The sequence below is a fragment of the Myotis davidii genome, unplaced genomic scaffold (assembly GCF_000327345.1).
Source record: "Myotis davidii unplaced genomic scaffold, ASM32734v1 scaffold1, whole genome shotgun sequence".
Classification (NCBI taxonomy): Eukaryota; Metazoa; Chordata; class Mammalia; order Chiroptera; family Vespertilionidae; genus Myotis; species Myotis davidii.
Window position 1 is genome coordinate 10,669,967 of NW_006294681.1, and position 10,291 is coordinate 10,680,257.

A 10,291-nucleotide genomic window follows, 5' to 3' on the forward strand; every position below is an offset into this window, starting at 1 on the left:
CATTCAATGACTCTCAAAATATTGCCTGTGAGTTCAGCTATGGTATATGACTTTAATAAGAAGGCAGTACACCACAGTACCGCAGCGCTGAAGGTTTTACTCTTTTTTCTCACCCTTCGTCCCATTGTTCCCGTGGGAGAGAAAGAACAGTGACCAAGGCTTTCTTTCGCAAGTGGGTTATTTTAATGGTCTCAGCATCCTTGTGTGCATACTGTATGAAACTGACATCCAAGTCCTGTTTTGTCACATATACAGGGATAGACAGAGGTAGGTTTGCAGGAATAATACACATAAGTAATATAATAGTTAATAAATAATAATACAAAAATAAACTTGGGCCCTGACCGGTTTGGCTCAGTGGATAGAGCGTCAGCCTTTGGACTGAAGGGTCCCAGGTTCGATTCCAGTCAAGGGCATGTACCTTGGTTGCTGGCACATCCCCAGTGGGGGGTGTGCAGGAGGCAGCTGATTGATGTTTCAGTCTCATCAATGTAAAAGAAAATCAATGAAATATATTTAAAAAAATAAACTTGGCGTACTCATAACTGTAAACCTACTTTTGCCCACCCCTATATTTATTCTAGCTCGGAAAAGTCCTTTGCAGCTTTATTCTCTGAACCTGTAATTAGCAGAGCGCCCTGGTCTCAGTTCTCATGAAGGTGTAGTTGGAGACCTTGATTCTTTCCCATTCAGTTTGGCTGGGAGAACTCAGGTGATAAGACCAGTCGTTTGTCTATTTCTTCAATATTCTCCCCAAACTCATGGGTGCATTCCTCAGAGTCTACCATAATGGGAGTATTGGGTGTGGGAGAAGGCACCAGCGAGGACTCAGCAGGCTGGGGGTGGTGGTGTTCTCTTTCACCTTTTTCTCCTAAGACCCAGGGAGTAAAAACAAGTGCTTGATTCCTGAGTTTAGACAACCTCTGTCGAGCTGAGGTCGTGAGGACACCAGGATGAGAAGGACTATTTAGGAGCCAATTAAACTAGTGTGGGCCAGGAAGAGAGGTGCTGAGATGTCATCCAGGGCACAGGCAGAAGACTTGCCTGTTTAATGGTATGCACTGGGATTCAGTTCTTGAATTCATATTCAGATGTGGGTTAGGGCTAGACTGGCTTTGACAAGCAGGATCATTACATTAACACTTGGGTGGCTGTCAATTGGGTGATTGGCTACATTTTAAGAAGATCTATTCATGAGAGCTAATAGAGCAGAGGGGACTAGATGGAGAATATTTAGTAGAACAGTGTTCTCCATAAATGTTCTTTAATTGTGAAGAGAACTGTTCTGTAGATTTATTCATTCATGCATTGACTATGCATTTATGAAGTGTTTTTTTGTGTATGCCAGGCTAATTCAAAAGTCTAAATTTCAAACTTGGTTATTCAAGTTCAGAGTTTAGCTAAAAAGCATTGTTTTATCCTGAGAAGGGGTTTTATCAAATTATATGCTTAAGATAAGGGGGAAAGTCTGTCTCTCATCCCTCAAGCCCTGTCAGTTCTACTGTTGATGGGGCTTGTCTGCCAGCTCTAGGAGGTATAAAAATGTCTTGAGCCTACGTGCCCTTTTCCATAGGGTATCTTGCTAACACAGCTTGAGAAACTGGAAGAGTTTAATTGGTTGTGCTAGCCTCACTGTTCTGAGATTCTAGATTTCTTTCCTTCACCACAAACAAATCTTCCTTCTCTGTTTTCAGTTTCCAACGAGCTTTAGAATGAGTGAGGGGAACACATGGAGTTGGGGAGACAAGCAAAGATGTGATTGGTGATGTACTAGTAGATAAAGGTGGCATGTGAGAATGTTACTGGAAGTTGGATTTTTAAAACTGTGGTCAGCTCAGTATTACTTTTATTTAGCCTGAATGTTGTTTTGGGTTGCATGATCTCTAAGTGTGGAACTTTTTTGTTGTAGAGAATATTGACACCCACATTTTCTTAAATTAACCCATTCTTTATTGCTAAAACAAACAAACAAAACCCAAACCAACTCTGGGCATCTGATAAAATATCCTTGTTTTAGCATACTTGATCTTGCTATGACTTTGTAATGGTTTTATTTCTGGAAAGTTTAGTTCACATTGGTATGATTGAGAAAGAGCAGACTGATCTTATAGGAAAACAAATTTAGAATTTCCCAGTTAATAAAACTGAAAGGTTTCTCGTAATCTTAAGGCGTCTAATTTTAGAAACACTTCCACCCCACTCCCCAGGTGTGAACAACAATGCTTCTAGGACAATGGTGTGACTTTCCATGTGAGAATTGTCCCTTTTGCATTGTGTTATGGTGCATGATGGGAAGGTTTAGAAATATACACACCCCTGGATACAACAGGCCTCAGTTAGGACATCTACTATTTTTAGAGTGTTTTCATATTTTGGGCCTGGCATGCTATCTTTGGGTGAGAAAAGCCATCCACTGGCCCTGGTCTGAGGTCAGACATAGCTGTCAGTTCTCTATAATGGACTTGATGATGTTATAGTTTTAAAATAACTGAAAATTAACATTTTGTCCCTACGATTGTGGCTGTAAGCATGCTATCATTTTAATACTATTAATCACTTTTTTTCCCCCAGAACCCCCATTTGGAATAAAAATATACTAATTCACAATTTCCCCCCTTCCCTGGAAGCTAAATGCTATAACTTAATACATACACCTCAGTAACACGTAGCTAAAATCCTGTAATTTTTTGTTTTGTTTTCAGCTTTTGTGATTGTGAAGAGGAAGGCATGTAGTGTTAGGGGTTGGGTTGAAAGAGGAGAAGATGGAGCAGTTGTGATCCCCCAGAGGAGGTAAGAGATGGAGAATACATTAGTGGTAGGAGGGCTTTTGCAGAAAATAAGAAGGTACAATTAAGTGGGGCTATTAAAGGCACGCCAGCCTCAATTCATTAAATGACTCTAAGCCCCTTTCCCGTCTTTCTCCTCCTGGGACTCAGTATCTTTTCAGTGTCACAAAGACCAGGAAGGCTGCCAGGAAAGAGATGCTGTTACTTAGATGCCCGCTCCCTGTCTCCCTTCTTCAGATCCTCTGATGAAAAGACTTAGAGAAAGAGAGGTCCCCATGCCCCCCTTCTCCTCTGTAGTCATGGACAATGAAAATGGGGCATCCTAGGAGGTGATCTGGTGCTGCATCCCAAAGTACTCCTGACTTGATAGCAGATACCTGTGTAGACTCCCATCTGTTTGGAGATGCAACAAAATGGAATTCACATTTGGAAATCTTGTGTGAAAAAACTGCAGACATTTTTTTTTTTAGGAAAACAATGTGTTGTACAAATCATGTGGAATCTGATTACCTGCGTGACCTAGCGAGAATGTCAAGGCTTGTGTGGTGAAGCGTGCTTGACATCAAACAGTGTAGTTGTGAGTGTGGTAGACACTCTGTCCAGCAGCTCTTTTTGTGTCACTTATCTCAGCCCCTGTGTGCTCATCAGTAAAATGGGGATCCTAGTATGTGTTTTACTATAGTTGCTCTGTGAGATGAAATGAGATGTAGAGCGGAAGGCATTTAGCCCCGTGCCTGGCATAAGATAAGTGCTCCTCTAAATATTAACTAGTTTTTATTATCAATTTAATTTTAGGACACACACATAAAAAGACTTGTTGATCTTATCTGTTAACTGAAGGGACGTTAGACTGTGAGGAAGCTGAGACCCAGAGAGATGACGTGCTTATTAGCGGAAGAGTCAGAACCCAGATCTTAGGACTTCCCATTGGTTGAGGTTATTCTGCATTTTGTACAGGAGGATGTGCCCTTAGGAGTTCTTGTCTCATATCCTGGGCATTACACAGCTCAGAGGGATCATACGACCTTCTACATTTGTCCTCAACACCTTCTCCACCCTGTACTATTGTACATGTGGTATGACTTTCATATATTTAAGAAGGTAGATTTAAGTTCTTCATTGCTGAGGCTCTTTAGGTGGTAGAAACCCCTGCGATTTTGAAGGCATTATCAATGCCTGAATTTTAAAAGAGCTACCTTCAGAGGAAAAAAATCATACTCTTCCATTATGCCTGAGGCTTGCAGAACACCATTTAAACTACAAGTGATAAAAAGGGCAAGTATTTGATTAAAACCAATCTCCCTTCAAGACTAATGCTTCAGTCTCCATCAGACCTTCTTCAAGGGAACATCAGTGTGTTTTGCTGATGGCTAGATCCAATTTATGGGGAGGTAAAAGGAAAGGCGATTATTTTTTTTAATTCATCTATTAGCTTCCAGACTTACACGGAATCTAAAAAAATGGTGTTAGATCATAGAAGTCGAGTGCTTAAAGAACGTATGGCTAGTCCTGTGCTTCAAGGAGACAGCTATTTGATCAGATTTTAGGCTGGCACACAGTTCTCATTGATAACAGGCGAGTGGCCTGTAGCAGCTGAACAGCTCAGGAAGCACAGAGGATGTGAACTAGGGGAAGCGTCCTCCATGCAATTTTCTGCATTGTTTTTGTGACTGAGGTCTCTATGGAATAGTCACATTTCCAGTTCAGATCATTGCATTTGCTCTTTCTGTTGCTGCTACATCATCTACCACAGGCCTCAGCCTCACTTAATTTTTCACTTACCTTTTTCTCTTTCAAGATTCAGCTGCAGCACCACCTCTGAGACGGCTTCCTGCCTCCCTCTGTCCATCCATCCTGGGCCAGAGGCCCCTCTCTTTGGGACTTACTAGCACCCTACTTTTTCTTTTTTTTAAATATATTTTATTGATTTCTTACAGAGAGGAAGGGAGAGGGATAGAGAGTTAGAAACATCAATGAGAGAGAAACATCGATCAGCTGCCTCCTGCACACTCCCTACTAGGTATGTGCCCGCAACTAAGGTACATGCCCTTGACCGGAATCGAACCTGGGACCCTTGAGTCCGCAGGCCGACGCTCTATCCATTGAGCCAAACTGGCTAGTGCTAACACCCTACTTTTGCTTCTCCTAGCCCTTATGGTGCAATGTGATGATTGTATTACAATCATCTCTTTCCTATGACACTGGGATAGGGACCATTTTTGTTTTTTCATCCAGTTGCAAGCAAGGTGCCTGGAGGCGGTCAGTAGTGAATGTTCATTGAATAAATGAGTACATCACGTTCTGCCCAAACCTGGCTTCCCTGAGTGTATATACCCCCGTAACCTTTTGTAAATGAAACCACTTTTACATCATTAGCCATTTCTATTCTTCTTTTCTACGGAAGTAATTTTTATTTCCACATAAATCTTGTTGTGCCCACTCCCCACCCTCCTACACCCAATGTGGCTTATGCTCTTCTTTTTTTAATTTTTGGAGGGGTGTGAAGTACAAGATGGAATAGAATGTGGGCTAAATCCAGGGCTATTCAACTTGATTAGACTCCTTCAGCCTTCCAGAATGTTGAGAAAGTAATTAGTCGGGGGGAGGGGGTGGGCTGGGGGTGGGGGGAAGTGTGAGAAGAAAGGACTGAGATTCTTTGTAGCCAAAAGAATGTTTCTCCTTGGTGATGAGGTAGGCATTGTCGCCCCTCTGCATAAATCCTTAAGCAAAGTACAAAAACACCAGCGGGCCGAACAATGACCGCTCTCCCTTTGGGATTGCAATGCTTTGTATGGGTGCCTTTGGAAATGGGTTTCCTGTTCAGGGTTTTGAGGAGTCATAATGTTGAGTGGCAGGCTAACCTTTGAACTGTTTGTGTTTTTGACATCAAAAGGAATTCTGTGCTTTACCAAAAAAGGTTTTGTTGTTTTTTTTTCATGGCATTAATACTCTTAAGGCACAGAGGGAAGTTAGAATCGGACTTGTGGACATGGTGGAAAAATTAGTATCTTTCGTTTGCTCAGTTTATTTGGACAGTAGTAGATTTTTTAATTTTTTTAAGATGGGGAGCTCAAATCTTTCTGTATGTTGCTTTTAATACCCTTACAATTATTTTTCCTATGCAAAATTGGAATTGGTGAAAGGTGTTTTTTTTTATGATTTAAATATTCCTCTGATTCTCCAATACTTCTAATTCTGTTAACTTTACTCATGAAAAATCTTGAGGGACATGTTTTTAGTAACATTTTTATAGTATATGACAACTTTTACTGCAAAAACATGAATTAGCAAGTGTATGTGCTTTTAGCATAACTTTTAATAAAATTAACATCTTAACTGTTGTTTTGGCAAATTTTTCACATAGTAGGTTCTTAATATTGAACTGAATCCAGTTTGACTCTTCCATGTGTTTTCAAAAGTCTGATCTATGTTTCAGTTTGTCCTTCACTCAACTTGTTTTTTTCCTATGCATATGGAGATGAATCATGATGGGTTTTCCTAGTCTCAATTTTGTAAAACTAAACACATCCATTGCTCAGTGTTTTCCTACTTATGAATAAGAGTGCTTTAAATCTACCCGACATGGCATTATTGTAACCAGAGACCAACACTTATATAACTTTATTTCTTTATTCACCCTTCATTTTCAGAAAGATGATTTACATATTTATTATGGACCATGCCTTTCATAATGAGCATTGGGGCTGAGCCTTCTTTTTTTCTAAAATGGTCTTGACCTAGGAAGGCTTATTTTTAAAATATAAAAAATTAAAAATCAATTCCAATGTCCCTCATTCTTCAACAGATAAATAGTAAGTTATATAAAGAAAGGGTTGCAAGGAAACCTTAGAGTCAAAGTGACTTATATGATATAACGAATTTTGTTTTAAAGAATGGGCAGGACTAAATCATAGTGTCCAGGGAGGGTTGCTTGGGTGATAAAACTATAAAGACATGCCAAATATGATTACTATTAAAAGCAGTCTACAGAGACATTGCCAGCAGTACAGGGAATGAACACTCAATTACTGACAGCACCATGTTGGTATTTATAAATGTTCTCTCTAATTTTTTAAGAAACCACAAATGAAATCAGATTACAGGCTATAGGTTCAGGTTTTAGTGATAGCTAATGCGAAAGTGCTGAGTTGTTAATAAAAATATAGGGAATATTTTCTGAAGTGTGGACCTAGCAGGAATACAAAAATAGAAAGGTGGCTCTATTTTTTTTTAAGTGTGAGGTAAATTTATTACTGTTTTGTCTGCTATTTATTACTAGAGTCCCTATATTAATTCTGGTTTTATTGTTTTTCAGAAAAATTAAGACCTAAGTCTTCTGCTGAATTCTGCTTGGTTTTGTTATTTCTTTGGCCTTGTTCATTCATTCTACAAAGATCATCGAGCACGTTCACCCTGCCATGCCTTGTGCTGAGGCTGCAGGGAATAACTAACTACAGGAGGTAGCCCTGCTTTCAGGATCTCCCAGGACGAGATCTTGAATAGCAGTAAGGACTCATTATTTTTGCTGTAAAAATTTACGGAGATCCATCTAGAATGCCATTACTGGGGTATATGGCTTTTCTTCTGTAGTTAAAATACCCATTTTGTTCCCGTTTGGTGGGAATTTGCCCAGGGTGGTCTCAGGGGAATCTTCAGCAGGGAAGCCTGAGAGCCAGTCCTGGGGGATTGTGCAGGGCCTGGTGGTCTGCCTGGGAAGGCGGGAGAATGCCTGAAACCAGAGCTCACCGCTCATTGGGCCGTTCTCCAGGGGTCGCACAACCCTTGGCATTCCTCGCATACTACCTTGGAAGGCAGTTTATTGCCTCCTAGGAATTCTGGACATTGCAGGCATCATTTGTTTATATTATTTTTTCCACTCTAAAATGTGCTTTTTGGAAAAAACACGAACCTGTTTATTTAACTCCAACAGCTTGAGCTTTTCTGTGTTGTTCACCTTTCATTGAAAATTCTGTATGGAAACAGAATTTCATTCTTCCCTTCTGTGTGGTTTTCAAAGGGGGCGGGGAAGTGGACCATTACTTTACAAAACATTTTAGTAAGAACAGCTCCCAAAGTGAAATCTATATGAAGTATTTTATTATTATTATTATTAAATATTATTTTAAATATATATATTTTTATTATGGAGAGGAAGGGAGAGGGAGAAAGAGAAACATCAGTGATGAGAGAGAATCATTGATTGGCTGTCTCCTGCACGCCCCCTCCTGGAGATCTAGCCCTGAACCTTGGGCATGTGCCCTGACCAGGAATCAAACCGTGGCCTCCTGGTTCCTAGGTGGACACTAAACCACTGAGCCACTCCACTTCTGTTAATATTACTTGATTTTATGATTATATGAAATCAAGCAAAAATTACTTTATAATCTGTTTCATTGCATGGCCAAATTCTATAAATATAAGACCAAAAAATTGGAGTAAATAGTTTATTTTTCTAGCCCTAACTGGTTTGGCTCAGTGGATAGAGTGTCGGCCTGTGGACTGAAGGGTCCCGGGTTCGATTCCAGTCAAGGGCATGTACCTTGGTTGCGGGTGCATTTCCAGTAGTGGGTGTGCAGGAGGCAGCTGATTGATGTTTCTCTCTCCTTGATGCTTCTAACTCTCTATCCCTCTCCCTTCCTCTCTGTAAAAAATCAATAAAATGTATTTTTAAAAAATAGTTTATTTTTCTAAAAGAAAGGCTTTTCTGTCTACTAAGAGTTCTTTAAAAAAATTCATTCAACAGACACTTCTTTATAAGAGCAGCTCACGTTTATTGAACACACACTTTGTGCCAGGCATTGTGCCTCCTGAGGAATCTATAAGGCATGAGGGTAACACCACCTTTGCCTCCAAGATCTCAGAGATGGAAGGTGTGCTGTGGGGACAAGGGCCCAGACAGACAGTTCACAGGAGGAGGAGTCACTGAGGGTAACAAAAGTGCACACACAGACTTTGAGTGTAACAGAGAGGGGCGCGTTGAAAACGTTTTAATGTTTACATTTGTTGTTAAAATTCATCCAGAGCAGCCCATTAATCATATCTACATTGTCTGGAATGGAAGTACAAAAGAATACAATGGACGTTGTTCAAAACCCCATTGACTTCCATCCCCCCTCCACCTCCCCTAGAAGGGGAATGAAAAGGGGGAAAGTGGAATTTGTTTCTGAAACCTTATCAGAGAGGATTCTTTACATTTACATTTCAAAGCAGCCAAGCTTGAGTTTTGTGGACCTTGGGAGCCTCTAATTCTTGCGTTATCCACAGGTAACCTCCGGTGAGGACCTTTGGGAGTTGTTTTATGTCTTGTTTGGGGCGATGCTTCCTTCACGCCTGTCTTACAATCTTGGGGGATATATAGACGACCCCAACCTGAAGCATAGCCTTAGTCGTACTTACTTTCTCTTTGCAGGATATAAAATATAGAAGAAAACAGACTGATTACCCCCGACAGTACAAATAAGAGCCCCTTCTTCCAAAGAATGTCTTTATTTAAATAATGAGAAACGTGTCCTCAGCACCATTAGTATACAGTGCCCCCTTATTACAAACCTTCCCTCCCCTCCCGGTGTATGGTCTCTCCTTAGACCTCCTGAAGATGAATAGGTCAGCCTTTCTCTCTCTTCTCAAAGGTACAGCTGAAGTGTGAGACCTGGAGACCCGTCCCAGCCAAGGTTCCTACAAGTAGAGGGAGGACTGGACCTAGACCAGCCTTGGTGTTAGAATCCCCGGCGCAGACCTTTGTCAGATGCAAGTGCTGCCTGGGCCCTGCGCTCCTGGTCTCTCAGAGCCTCCGCTCTGGGCCTTTCTGAAAGGTTATCTCACTGATGCTCCTGGGAAGATAGCTCAGAACAAAGATGACTGGATGTCTGTTTTCTTAGTCAAGACAGATGATCTGTTTCAAGAATGTGGGCCCGCGTTTAGGCAAGACTGAAAACAATAACATCTGTCAGATGCTAACCATGCCATTAGATTTGAGGGGAAAAAGGAAACGATTTGTAGGAGAAAAAAAAAAAAAGGCCTTGAGGAGTGCGGTGTCATTGAGCGGTGTTTGATGGTAGTGGTGGGAAATGAATGGGACTGGTGTCCACACCTCCTGGATGGATGGAGCCAGCTCTCTCTCCCTGCAGCCCCAGCCTCCCGTGGTCCCGATTTTCATATTCCTCCCAATTTGCCCCAGAGCACGCTGTGACCCTCATCCATCTTTTTTTTGCATTTAACAAAGTTGTAAAGGGATTTATATGCTTTCCATTAGCCTTCGCTAAGCTGCTGTCATGAATATTTAATGGCGAACACAGTTTGTTTTCTTTTTCTTTCTTTCCCAGCCTCTGCCACCCCCTCCCCCTAGCTCCCCGGTTAGCGAGCCTGGAGAAATGGAAATACCTCCGCCCCTCACCCCTGGCTGCGACCCAAGACGCACTGGGGCTCTCGCCATGCGAAGCCTTCACCCCCGTAAAGCAGGCCTTTTCTCATTTTTCTTCTCCCCCTCCCCCCCGCCATTCTGTTCC

General features: G+C 41.4%; 1 protein-coding gene across 1 annotated transcript in view; it reads left to right on the forward strand.

Moving 5' to 3' along the window:
- The window catches only part of EXT1 (exostosin glycosyltransferase 1), a 283,532-nt gene that overhangs the window by 24,726 nt on the left and 248,515 nt on the right, over positions 1 to 10,291 (forward strand). The window lies entirely within an intron of this gene.